At 40.3% G+C, this 14,647-nt stretch overlaps 1 protein-coding gene across 7 annotated transcripts in view; it reads left to right on the top strand.

The window, feature by feature from the left end:
* LOC112414601 (centrosomal protein of 78 kDa-like) overlaps nt 1-14,647 on the top strand; it is a 62,016-nt gene that overhangs the window by 692 nt on the left and 46,677 nt on the right. The window lies entirely within an intron of this gene.

Below are 14,647 nucleotides of genomic sequence, written 5' to 3' on the forward strand. Positions count from 1 at the left end.
CCCCACGGCGCGCGCTGAGCCCACCGAGAAACGGAGCGACTCGAGTTCCCAGACCCTCTTTGGAGCCCCCCTTCCCGCCCCGCCTTGGTTCTCCGCGGCAGTTTCCAGCCCCCGCGCGCAGAGTGGGCAGAGGGGAGCCGGCGCCGGCCGGGGGCGCAGACTCGGCCGCGGGGACCCCGCGCTTCCGAGCCGGTCTGCGGTTGGCTCTGCAGGACTGGGGAGCCCGGTCCCCCCGGGCCTGGACTGCCGGCGGGCTTGCCCTTCTGTACTTTAGGATCTGACATGTAGGGTTTCTTTTTCCTGGTAGTTTATTCTTACAGGACTGGGGACCCCGGTCCCCCCGGGCCTGGACTGCCGGCGGGCTTGCCCTTCTGTACTTTAGGACGTGACATGCAGGTTTTCTTTTTCCTGGTAGTTTATTCTTAGTGCTGTCAACGTGCTTAGTTTTTTTTTTTTTTTTCAGGGCACCCTTTCTTCCCGCACTCCAGTTTTTTTGTGTTTCTGTTTTGTTTTGTTTTAGTTAGGCATTTTGTCCCTCTGATCTTGAGTGGGTGGGCTGGCAGGACACTTGGAGAGGAGGCGTTCTGTCCCTTGATCTTGAGTGGCCTTTGGAAAATGACAGGCCAGACGGAAATTTACGCAGGCGTCCGGTGATTCCAGAAATGCAGGGTGTCCGGCTAGGTGGGCGCTCGGCCTCTCGTCCCTCGTGGCGGCGTGGTGCGCGTGTTCCTTGTCTCAGAGTTTACGCTTGGGCCCCGCAGCCCACCTTCCGGAGGGAAAGCGCAGCGGGCGCCTTGGGCCGGCGCCTTTGGAGCGCCCTTTCGTGCGCTCGGCTTGCGGGGGACCGTCCTCCAGGCGACCCGGCCCTCGCGCGGGCTCCGTGTGTGTCAGTTTGTGGAAAGTGTATCGCGGCCGGGGTCGGGGTCGGGACGCTGGGACCGCCTGGGAGCCGATGTTGACTCCGGGCCCCGGTTCTCCGCAGTTATCTGAGGTCCGAGGGTTTCCAGCCAGCCACCGCGCACTGGCGCTTTCTATTTTTTGCCCTTCCTGTGCCCGGAGGCGCGGCTGAGCCTGGGCTCTGGCTTTTCCGGTTGGGTAACTCCGGGTGGCCCCGGTGGGCGGCCTGAGCAGTAGGCAGGGCGGGGAGACATCCCAGGGGAGGGAAACTGAAAGTGGGGAGAACCTTCAGAAGTCCAGCTGATCCACTTGCCTCGCCTCCCCGCCCCTCTTACTGAACTTGTCATGCACGGGTTGGCCGGCCGGCGCATTTTTCAAAATGTAATCATTTGTTTATCCTTAGTAGCCGTGAAGCATAGTTCACTTGTAGTGCACAGTTGTAGGAGTTTTGACAGATGATTGCCGTCAGGCGACAGAGCAGTCCTGTCATCCCATTTGCTGCCCTTTGGCGCCAGCGCGCCTCTAGCTTCTTGGCCGCTAATCTGTCTGTCCCTAAGGTTCTGGCTTTTCCAGAAAGCCAGATAAACGGAACAACAGCATGTAGCTTTTTGATTCTGGCTGCTTTGGCTCAGCAAAACCTATGCGAGATTCATCCCGGGTTTGTTTTTTGTTGTTGTTGTTTTAAACATTGATTTAGCTAGTTATTTACTTGGCTGTGCCGGGTCTTAGTTGCGGCACATGAGATCTTCATTGGCACCTGAAGTATGTTTTCGTTGAAGTGTGCGGGATCTAGTTCCCTGAGCAGGGATGGACCCCGGGCCCCCCGCTTTGGGAGCGCGGAGTCTTAGCCACTGGACCACCAGGGAAGTCCGTCATCCCCGTTATTGCGGGTATGAGAAGCCACTCCTTTTTCTGGCTGTGTTGTATTCCATGTTCCGTTTGTCCATTTGCCTGAGGGTGGCAGAACTTGTGGGATGTTTCCAGTTTTGAGGGGATCAGGAATAAAGCTGCTGTAAACATCCCAGGGCAGGTTTCCATGTGAACTTGGGTTTGTACCTCACTTGAGAAAATACTCAGGAGTGGGACTGGGATCTGTGCTAAGTGTATGTTTAGCAACCGTTCTGCATCTTAGAAATTGGTATTTTTGAGTATTGGAAGAGTTTAGAAATGCATTGTGACCCAGCACCCAGGCACTTGAAACGAAGTTGAAAGTTCATCTGGAGATGGTCACGTTGTCCCCGTCTCTGTCTTTTATTCGAGGCAGAGCAAGGCCACAGATTTGTAACCCTTGTAAGGAAGGCCTCGTGTGTCCAGGCCCTGGCAGGACCTGACTTTCCAGTGGTGGGCAGTGCTGAAGTGGAGAGAGCGTCTTTCCCTTGCTGGCCAGACCTCGCTTGGCAGGGTGCGGGGTGTGCTGCCTGCCTGGCCGGGCGCTCTTTCTTCCGGTCAGCAGCCGTTCCTGGTGTGTCTGTCCTACTACCAGGCAGGCGGTCAGGGGCCCTAGTGAAGTGCTCAGCGAACCGCAGCCTTCCCAAAGCTTTGTGGGTAATGTCTGCTACCCTCCTATTTCCGTGCTGAAGAATTTTGCTTTCTCATGGGAAGTGAGGGGGCAGTACTTTATAAGAGTTCATATTTTGTGATGACTCGATGCTGAATACGTTAAGAAAATGGGCTCCTTTCAGAAGCTTAACTTTTTAGAAGGTCAGATTACTCATGTGACCGCACGTTTGAAATGAGTGAGCTTGTTTGTTCATTGATTCATTCATTCTGCAAGCACCTCCTGGATATTTAGAGTGAGTGTTTCAGGGGCCGCGGAGGACAGTAGACAGTATTCTTTTTTTTTTGATTTTTGAATTTAATTTAATTAATTTTTTTATACAGCACGTTCTTATTAGTCATCAGTTTTATACACATCAGTGTATACGTGTCAATCCGACTTGCCCAGTTCGGCACACCACCATCCCCACCCCACCCCACCCCCGTGGCTTTCCCCACTTGGTGTCCATACGTTTGTTCTCTACATCTGTGTCTCAACTTCTGCCCTGCAAACCGGTTCATCTGTACCATTTTTCTAAGTTCCACATACATGTGTTAACGTACGATATTTGTTTTTCTCTTTCTGACTTACTTCACTCTGTATGACAGTCTCTAGATCCATCCACGTCTCAACAAATGACTCAATTTTGTTCCTTTTTATGGCTGAGTAATATTCCATTGTGTATACGTACCACCACTTCTTTTTCTATTCCTCTGTCGATGGGCATTTAGGTTGCTTCCATGACCTGGCTATTGTAAATAGTGCTGCAGTGAACATTGGAGTGCGTGTGTCCTTTTGAATTATGGTTTTCTCTGGGTATATGCCCAGTAGTGGGATTGCTGGATCATATGGTAATTCTATTTTTGGTTTTTTTAAGGAACCTCCATACTGTTCTCCATAGTGGCTGTATCAATTTACATTCCCACCAGCAGTGCAAGAGGGTGCAAGAAGCTAACCTTTTAGCTTCTTTTTGTTCCTTGATTGTAGTTAAGCTTCACCTTGCCTCAGGGCCTTTGTATTTGTTTTTCCCATGTTTTGGAAATATTATTTCCAGAAAAATTGTCCATAAATGATTCCTTTCTATTCTTTGGCACTCATCTCTTAAAGATATTTTTTCCTTGATTGTCCTACTGGCCTAACTTAGTCCCAGTTTATCAGATTACCTTACTTCTTTCACAGAATAATCATAAAAACAAATATTATCTTTGGTGTCTCTTTGTATTTAGATGAGCTTCTTCCCAAAGAACTCAAGCCCCACAGTGACAGAGGTTGTTACCTTTCTTATCCCTTATTCTGTGTCTTAGAACTGTGTCTGGCATGTAGTAATCACTCGAGGTCTGTTGACTGTGTAAAGAATATGTGAGTAGATGAACAGATTTGGAGTTTTTTAAGGTTGCTCTTAATAATGGCTGTTGTTGGTGATTAAATTAAAATTGTAGGTTTTAGAGTTGGAAGTGATCTTGCTGAGTCTCAGAGCTACAGCAAAACTCCCCTACTGTAGCATCCCTGACAGATGATCAAGTCTGAGCTTGAATAACTGTATATGAAAGACCCTAACCAGGGCAACCTCGTAGCTTTCTTCAAGCAGATCACAGCCTTCCATGGGAGTTTGCTCCCTATTAGCTGCAATTAGGAGAAAACGGTTTGATTTACCCAGAATCATCTTCTCTCAGTCTCCTTGTTCTAGTTCCTAGAGAATAGACAGGACAGAGTTTCCTCTAAATTACATCCTTTGTGTTTGCACTCCTGCTTGTAACAAAATAAGCACCATGCTATGGCAAAATTCCCCTTGATTGTCTGCCACTTGTTGCTACATTCCTTGTTAGTGTTTAGAAACAATTTGTCTTAATGTTCCACATTTATAATTGATAGAGTACAGAAATAAAAGAGGTCTCGGGGTTATGTCAGAAGCAATCAGACAGATATTTTAACTTACCCTTTTAATGTATTTAATGCTGACACTGTGAGGAATTGAGCAGTATAGTCACCGCGTTATTGCCATTGCGGAGAAAATGTCTTTATGGTGAAATTTATGGTCACTTTGAAAGCATTAGATGATGGGGGGAATTGTCAGCTACATCTTAGAGCTCTGAGCATTTCTCAAAAAGTTGTGATACGAAACACCCCTGCCTTTTCTTGTATTTCTGTTACATTCAACTACTTCACAAAAAGTATTCGTCATATTCTTGAAATAATGATGGGCTTAGTTGAGATTCTTTTGGGTCCTAAGGGACCAACATGTGTGCATAATAGTGTCGAGTTACACAGAGCCTGGATGTTTGGCTCCAGACTGAAAGCCCCATGGAGTCGTTTTTTCACATCTGTTCACCAATGTGTATGAATGGGAGAAAACCAAAGTTCTGGTTTGTTTGATCAAGGGGAGCCACACTCCTTTTACTTTTGCTGTGACAAACAAGTAAAGAGGTGTAAAATATCTGAAAAGAGCCTCTTAAGGTTTGGTAGAACGCCTAAGTGGGATGTAGAGAATATAAAACAAAAAGAAAAGCAAGTGAGTACTGCTGACAAACTTTTTCAAGGACAGCTAACAAATTAATAATAGTAGTAACAACAATAGTAAGATTGATTTTCAAAGACTTAAGAGTGGCGTGGATTCCTAACCACTCTACATGTATTAACTCCACGCCACAGCCCTGTAAAATGGGTGAGGTTATTAAGCCCTTGATTTTCAAAGAGGACATGGAACACAAAGAAGTACCACTCCTGAACTCCCACCACTAATAAGTGGTGGAGCTGGGGAAAAAAGATCCAGGCAAATTAATTTTAGAGTTAGTGCTCTTCACCCGTAGGTTATATCCCACAGGTAATATTTGCACATTTTGAAATCACTTTACGAATACTATTTTTACCCCTGAAGTACACAGGGAATACCCAGGGAAATTGGCATTCTAATTATTTGTATATCTTTGCCAATAATCTGTTAACTAAAATGTTCCCTTTTTTTTCTGATACTTTTACAAGTCATTAATTAAATGTTGCTCACTCGTAAGCCAATCTGTGAGACATTATTTAACTTGTCTACTCTAAAGTTTCCATCATCAACCCAGGTGGGGCTTCACCAAGTTCTGATCATGTGACCTTGGCCTCTCATTGCCTCAGTTTTCTCATTTGTAACATGGGTATAATAATAGGCTTATTTCATACGCCTATGAGGAGGAAAACCTCATGTGTGTGTGTGTGTGTGTGTGTGTGTCTATATATATGTATTTAAACAGTGTCTTAGAATAGTGTCTGGCACATGATAAGCATTATCGAAGTATTGACTGCTGCTACTAGTACTGTTATTATGAGAACTAACTGTTGAGAATAATCCTTCATATAGTCATTTATTCCACTGAAGATAAAGGAAACTCATAGAATATTAGAAATCAGATTAAACACAGAAAGCCAGTAAAATATAGCAGGACAGAAGATGATGAGAGTGTGAAAGCATAGAGGAAAAAAAATGGTTTTTGTTTTTCTTTTTCTTTTTTAAAGAAGGAAAGAGCCTAGAAATAGGACAAAAACTATTCATTGGCTATACTGACATGGAGATCGCTGGTGACCTTCATAAGTAAAATTTCAGGACAGTGGGCAGAGAGATTACGGTGAGAGAAGTCAGATGGATGTAAATTATAGAGTAAATGGGACGTGAGGAAATGGAAACAATATATGATGATAACAATTTTGAAAAGTTCAGACATGAATTGGCTAAAGAAGATATGCAGGGATTAGAGGAGGAGGGAGGCTTTCATGCTACACGTATGGTTTTTAACATTTTAAGTTGGAGTTAGTAGTCTAGAATGAGGTTGAATTTTGGCAAGAATCATTCATAAGGAGTAGATGGGTTGTAGAAAATGCAGTGCTGTGAAGTACTTGAGAAGATGAGAGAAAATGAAATGCTATCTGTAGTGCACATGGCCTTTTAACTTTAACTCCTGTAGTGAAAGGGAATACAAAGATCAATGCAAATGCTAATGAATTAACGGATTTGGCAGTGGACTATTTACTGACTTCTGTGTTCCTAATGAGTTATGAAGCGCCTCACCAGATCAGAGTGAAGGAAGTAGAGAGGATGGAGGAAAATTTGAGGGGGGTAGGTAAAGCTTCTAAGAAAATACTCCTTAAGGAGAATTAGAAAGAACTTACTGTAAGTCAGAGCAATATTTCCAGTCTTGAAAATCCATTTGAAGTTGGTGATTATTAATTTATTGGAATACCAATTTTCCCTGCCACATGATTTTTCTCCAGCTACCTGGATATAAGTTACACAGAGGCAGAAAGGATGAGAGATAACAATCGAGGGAAAATACAATTAGTATTTTTTTTACCTTTTTCCACTTCCCCTCTCCAACTCTGGGGAGCCTTCATGGACATGGCTGCCCTCGCAGCCTCCAGCAGCACCCTGTTATCAAAGAATTCAAAGAAATGGAACATAGGTTTCCAACTTATTAATTTAGCAAAATCAAAAATTGTATATAATGTTTTCTGTTGGCAAAGATTTTTGCAATATATTTTGGTTCCATCTTTTGACAAGTAATTTGGCAATGTCTCGCAAGATAAAAAGGTTAATAGCTTTTTACACATTAATTCTAATTCTGGAAGCTTATGCCGATAAATAATTTATAATCCAGAAAATTATTATATAAATATGCTCATTGTCATGTCATTTTTAATAACAAAACATTGGAAACACCTTTAATTGTTAACAATAGGAAAACCGTTTAGGAAATTATATCCACTTAGTAGAAAATGACACAGTTACTATATTATACTTACAAGATGATGGAGCAAAATAAAATAATGCTTAATAAAGAATGAATGAAGAAAGCTGACCTAAAATTGTGACAGTAATTATGTAAACATATCAGTAATTGATATGTTACATTTTACATATCAGTAAAATGTAAACATATCAATATTTATTAAAACTTAAAACCAAAATAAGGTTTTAAAAGCTCTGTACCAGTAATGGGGATGTAATGTTTGTTTCAAAATATTTTTTAACATAACTCTTATAATTTTGTTTTTTCTACTCCTTTTCTTAAGAATTTCTGATTATTACCTCATTTTTCGTTTCATAGTTTCAAATAAAGTCAACAATTTTATCATCAGATAAGATTAGACTTATTTGACAGTTAATAATTACAAGTTATTTGGTATAAAAAGACCGTATACACTTGTAGGTGCTTTCAAAAAAAATTTTCGAGAATTTTTTTTTTTACCTAGTCTTTCCTAGTATGGAGATGAAGCAAACTACCTAAAATTGCTAGCCATTCTTTTTTCATTTTTCTCATTGTATTGATTTATCTTGCCCTTCACAGAAATGATAACAAATGAGTCTGCAGTTGCATCTGCCAATTTCTTAAATCCTCTATTATCCACATTATGAAATCATACTAGTATGAATGCTTCCAGTATTTTCAGAGCTCTTTAGTTAGTATACTTTAGCATTCTGTATGAAGTATCTTATGTAAGTGTAAAATTTAGACTCAACTTCTGGAAGCTTTTGATTCCTTAGTTCAAAAGTGAGAGATCCTTAGTTCAGCCATATGATTAACAATTACTAGTATAGTAAGAAGCTCCTAAATTATTGTTTTATGGATACCTGGCAGTTTTCTTGCCATTTCTCAGAAGTTCTTTATTAAACACATTCTCTCTTTTTCTCTCTCTCTCTCTCACTCTCTGTCTCTCTCCCTCTCACTCTCTCACACACACACACACACACACACACACACACACACACACGTTGTGATTAAAAGCACAGATTTTGGCATTATGAAATCTAAGGTTCAATTTCCAGTTCTGTAGTTTCTGGGCCACTTCACTTTAGGCAAGTAACCTAATGTCTCTGAACCTTGTTATTTTCATCTGTAAAATAGGAATTACAATTATATCAGACAATCCTCAAAACATCCGTAATGATTTTAGAGTTTCAGAGTCAGGTAAAAGCAGGCACTCAGTAAATGGCTAGTAATTTTATTACCTTATTATTATTTAGGTCTTGGTTTTCCTTGAGTGTGTGAGTCCCCATAATGAAATGTAATTTCCAGTAGATTGAGTAACACCTGTTTTCACCAAAAATTTTAACTGAGTTCATTATTTTCTGTGCAACCCAGATTAGTTTTCTGCCTCTTTTTTTGTGCCGTATGTAGGTGTTCAGTAGATTTATTTAATAAATGTGTGAATGCATGAACACGTAGATGAATTTTTAAATGCTTCTTTTTGAGAAGGTAGAACAAATGTGACACAGTACAACAGATAAGAAAATAATCCATGGAAAAAATGGCAAAGTCATGTATGTGCTCAGGGCCAGGCTAAGAGGAATTGCTTTCTTTTTTTTTTAAGGAAAAATGTGTTGAATAGCTTATTTTAATTATTTTGAAAAGTTAAGTACAGGGACTTCCCTGGCGGTCCCTGGCGAAGTGGTTAAGACTTCGCCTTCCAATGCAGGGGGTGTGGGTTCAATCCCTAGTTGGGGAGCTATGGTCCCACATGCCTCGCAGCCAAAAAACCAAAACATAAAACAGAAGCAGTATTGTAACAAATTCAATAAAGACTTTAAAAAGTGGTCCACATCAAAAAAAAAAAAGTTAAGTACAAAAATTTGCTGATGATTTACATATTTAGGACCAATAAGATAATGTGAGATTAGCTGTACTAAAACAGAATGTTGAGCTACATTCACATTAAGTGACATTATATAGTCTAAATTTATGGAAAACTTCTGAGATGGTGAGTGACCTTTGAGCAGAAAAAGACAGAAGGAGAAATAGCCTTTTCTACATTCTATTGTGCCTCTAAGTAAAATGCTTGGTAATCTAGCTACAAAGCTCTATGTCATTTGGCTTTAGGCACCTACTGTGATTTACCTTGTGAAGATCAGATTTTGCCATGGAGAGGATTTGAAAAGTATCGCACATTCCAGTACCCTTGGCAACCACAGCTACCAAAAACTCCAATTTAAATTGATGAACCTAATATCAGATGATAGTATCATTTCCTTGTGGGTGTTCTGGGAAAAGGTGGGTAGGAAATGTATAAAAGTGAATACTTTATTGACTGAAATAACAATTCATCATTTTGAAAACATAAAATACATTAAAGTTGTTACAGCATCATACATTAATATTTCACTGTATTTTAGACATTGCCTACAACCAATGTTTTCTGCCCTTTGAAACAGAACCATGCTTGTGGTATGCATTAATCATATAAAAGATTAAACACTGAAAAGCAATTCAGCCTTTAAAGACAATTTGCTTTGATTTATTCAGTGAGTTCTCCTAAAAAGTTAACACCAAGAATTATTGCTTGTTAAATTGGAGTTACAAATTCTTCAGAGTTACTTAGCATTTTCTTTAATATCAGTATCAAGGAAGGCAAAGCAAATTTACATATTTATTAGGAAATAGAGGCACATAATCATAAAACAAGAAAACAACGTTTTTATAGACTTTATTTTTTAGAAGTGTTTTAATTTTACAGAAAAATTGAGAAGATAGTATAAAGTGTTTCCATATACACTATACCCATTTCCCTCTGTGATGATCAACTTATATTAGTATGCTACATTGTTACAATCAATGAACAAATATTGATACATCATTGTTTACTATAGTCCGTACATTAGTCCAGTTCCTTAGTTTTTACCTAATGTCCTTTTTCTATTCCAGGATTTCATCCAAAACATCACATTACATTTAGTTGCCATGTTTCCTTAGGCTCCTCTTGGGTTTGATAGCTCCTCAGATTTTCCTTGCATGACCTTGGCAATTTTGAGTAGTTAGGTTTGTGTAGGATGCCCACTACTAGAATTTGTTTGATGCATTTTTCATGATAATATTGGGATTATGTGTTTTGGGGAGGAAGACCACAAGAGTAGAAGGGTTATTTTGTCAGATCACATCAAGTGTACAAAGTATCAATATGCATTATGAATGCTGAGGTCGACCTTGATCACCAGGCTGAGGTAGTGTTTTTCAGGTTTCTCCAATGTAAAATTACTGTTTTCCCTTTTCCATATTGTACTTTTTGGAAGGAAGTCAATTTGCTCAGCCCACTACTAAGGAATAGAGAGTTATGCTTAAGATGGAGTACTACATAAACTGTTTGGAATTCTTTTGCACTGGAGATTTATCTATTCTCCCGCATTTATTTATGTATCCAATTATTTATTTATATCAGAAGAACTCATGGATTTTTATTTTATACTTTGGGTTATAATCTAATTCTACGTTAGTTACTTTGTTCCTCAAATTGCTCTAGTCCTGACCCTTGTGAACTCTTTTCAGTTCAGTGGCTCGTGTGCCACTCTGAGGTATCCCCATCCTATATATTTTCTTGGAACTTCCTAACTTTCTGACATTATAAGATGGTCTTGTATATAAATCTTGTATATTTACTGCCCCAGTCCTAGAATCAGCTATTTCTTCAAGGATAACTAGGTCTTTTTAGTGGAGAACAGTATTAGACGGCAGGATCTGGGTGTGGGGTGTGCTAGTTGCTGCCCGGATGTCATTGCTTCTAGATCTTCTCAGCTGACAGAGCAAAGAGATAACATGTGTGTACATTACCCATGTATATGCACATATCTATAAGTATCTCTCTACATAACCATGTGTATTAAGGTAATATGAAGCAATATTAAGCTAAACATGAATGTATATTGATGTTTCCAACTTTAATCTGTTACCACATAGATCATCTTAGCCTCATCTCTTGCTTATCTTTAAATTTCAACTCCGGCAAAACACTTGACTTTTAGAAGTATGAAAATCAAGTTGTAGCTACTTTGGGAAGCCACATCATCTAGCAGAATAATTCTTAAAGGGCAAGGTGTATATCATCAAATTTTAATTTACAGTCAGCAGTAATTTGTAACATCCATAGGCCTCCAGACCTCTGCTTCCAAGAAGATGAAGTAGCCCATTTCTCCCAGGTTCTTCCACTTAAAACTAAAACCCTGAACATAACAACAAACAAACATAGGAAGACACTGAAAGGTGGAAATGAGAAGGCAGACTTAACTAGGGACTTTGGGGCTTGAGGAATAACATGGTGATGAGTCCCCTGTGTTTCCTGTTGCTTCCCATACATCCTGGAGAGGGTATTACAGGAACCCCCAATCAATAACCACCAACAGAACAACAGACAAAAAAGCTTCAAAAAAGAAAACACAAAACCCCCGTTCCCCCTAGCCAAGGTATGAGGAAAGGGGTTGCCAAAGACAGAAAACCATTTGGGCAATAATAGACACACTACTCGAGCCAAGTGCCAGTGGAATATTGCACCCATCCCCTATGTCCTGTGGTTTCAGTTGGGCCAAGCTAGGATTTGATCTTCCACACCACCCAACTCCTGCCCCCCAGAAGAGGCAGCGCTCTGATTCGCCACCAGGGCTGTTTCAGTGTGGTGCAGTGGTGAGCTGAGCCTCCACCCCTTTGCATTAGCAAAGAGACTTTCAAAGGTGGTGCCTGGCAGGTTAGTTAACACTGGGCTGCCCTCACACAGTCGTGGGGTCCAGTGGTGGGACCCAGCCTCTGTCTCTCCCTGACATCAATAAGAAGAGGATGTTACAGGTTGGAGGGAGTAGGCACCCCACTAACCCCCAACACATGGTGTCAGTGAGACCCAATGGGGTGCTGAATCCCCATAACCGTCCTGAGGCAGTAAGACAGAATGAGATGGCACAAGCAGGGCTAGTTGGCAGTTCTCTTCCTCTTACCCTGGTGTCAGTGGGGCCAGCAGGTAGCTGACCCTCCACCCATACCCGGCATCAACAAGAAGGAATGAAGTGGGAGGAAGGACAGCAATCACTTCACTTCTTCCCTCCCCTGGTGTCAAGAAATCTACTGGAGAGATGAACTTGCACTCCTACTAAAAGGCAACACAATGATATTAATGTTCCCACTTTTGGGGGGAAGGTGTCAGAAGGGCCAATAGGATAGCTGAACTTCTACTTGATCTGTCTGCAGTGAGACAATGTAAGTGCCCACTTTTGCTGGGGTATTGACAGTAGGGCCCAATGGAAAGCTGTACGTAACCCCCCAGTCCTCATACTACACCTCCAATAGGATGACTTCCTTCTAAAAAGTAATAATAAAATTAAATGGGATACAGAGTCATATAATAACTCACAATGTTTAGAATCCAATTGAAAAATACTCATGGCACCAAGAACCAGGAAATCACAGAATAAATGAGAAAAGACAATAAACCTACACCAGCACTGAGATAAAACATCTATTGAAATTATCAGACAGGGATTTTAAATAAGCTGTCACATAAATGCTTCAATTAGCAATTATGTGTTCCTTGACGGAAATGGGAAAAATAGAAAATGTAAACAAAGAACTAGAAGTTATAAGAATAAAAAAAATTAGAACAGTAGAACTGAAAAATACAACAATCAAAAATCTTTGCTCAAGAGTAGAGTGGAGATTACAAAGCGTAGAATCATGAACTTAGAAGAGATCAATACAATGTACCAAATGTACAGAGAAAAATAGGCTGAGGGCTAGAGATGGGAGAAAGAACAGGATCTCAAGAACCTGTGAACAGTAACACAAGCACTAACATTCATATCATCAAAGTTCCAGAATGAAAAAAAAGAGCAAGTAGGACTGACAAAGTATTCAAAGAAATAATGACTGAAAAGTTGCCAATTTTTTAGAAGACATAAGCACAAATTCAAGAATCTGAGCAAACCCAAAGAGGACAAACACAAAGGTATCCTTGTCAAGACACGTCATAATTAAAGTTCTGAAAAGTAGAGACAAAAGAAATCTCAAAAGTGGACAGGCAGAAACAATGCATCACTTATTGAGAAACGAATTCCAATGACAGCATATTTCTTGTCTAAAACTATGGAGTCAGAAGCATTGACATAACATTTTTCAAGTAGTAAAAGAAAAGAACTCTCAGCCACAAATTCACACTTTTTATATCCACTTTCTTGTTTGACTTATATTAATGGACTACTAACTCATCTTTCTATATCCGGGCCTGCCATCACACTTCTCCAAAAATCTAGTCACAGTATTTCCAGAGTGATCTTTCTGAAAAAGAAACAAATTTTTCTTATAAAAATACCTGATTGTGTTATGAAACTTTTCTCTCTTCTAAGTTACCAGGTAAAATCCTTCAACGGATTCCCATCTTTCTTGGAGTAAAATCTCACATCCAAACTCTCTTTGTCCTTTCGGGTTGCTGTAAGGTTATACTGCAGGTTGGGTGGCTCATAAACAACAGGAATTTTTTTTCTCACGGTTCCGGAGGCTGCAAGTTCAAGAATAGGGTGCCAGTATGGTCAGATGAGGGCCCTCTTCTGAATCACAGACTTCTCATTGTATCCTCACATGGCAGAAGAGCTTAGGGAGCTCTGTGGGGTCTCTTTTATAAGAGCACTAATACCATAATGATTTCCCAAAGGCCCCACCTACTAATATTATCAGCTACGGAAATTAAGATTTCAACGTATGAATTTGGAGGGGAACACAAAGACTAGACCATAGCACTTACGATACATACATGGACCATGCATGATCTGGCTTCTACCACCCTCTCCATTGTCTTCTTTTCCTACACTCCAGTGAGCATTTCTCTCTTTTTTTTTTTTTTTTAAAAATTCCTCAAAACTTCACCCTTCCTTCATGTTACATATCCATTTCAGTTGCCTTCTACAGGAAGCCCTACTGATATCGCCCATATACTACATCCACAGCATGAATTAAGGTCTTACCGTGTCTTCCTATAGCACTCTGTAATATCTTTTACGGTAACTATGGCTTTTCTTATTTGAGTGTCACAATACATTGAATTCTAGGTGGCACTATAATGATTTTAGTAACAGTAACACTGGTGCCTAGTTTAACCCATGACATACTTTAGGTGTTCAATAAATGTTTGTTGAATGAATGAATGAATGAATGGTCAATTTGTAATCTTAATCATGTTACTTTTCAAAAATCTGTTAAAAGATACCACAGTTTTCCAGAAGATTAGGGAGTTAGGACCTTAAACTTGATTTAACAGAGGAAATTTTTACTCATACATCATGCTTAAATACCTCAAAGTAAAACCATAAACCCGGAAATTTAAGGTTATCCATTTGGACTTTCAAGCCAATAATTAATGTCTCCTGCCCCGACTGTATTAGATGGTTTCGATGCTCCACTCATATCTCCCCAGCACTCATCATTCCAGTATATGCTG

The sequence above is a fragment of the Neophocaena asiaeorientalis genome, unplaced genomic scaffold (genome assembly GCF_003031525.2).
Source record: "Neophocaena asiaeorientalis asiaeorientalis breed wild unplaced genomic scaffold, Neophocaena_asiaeorientalis_V1.1 scaffold929, whole genome shotgun sequence".
In the NCBI taxonomy this organism is placed as follows: domain Eukaryota; kingdom Metazoa; phylum Chordata; class Mammalia; order Artiodactyla; family Phocoenidae; genus Neophocaena; species Neophocaena asiaeorientalis.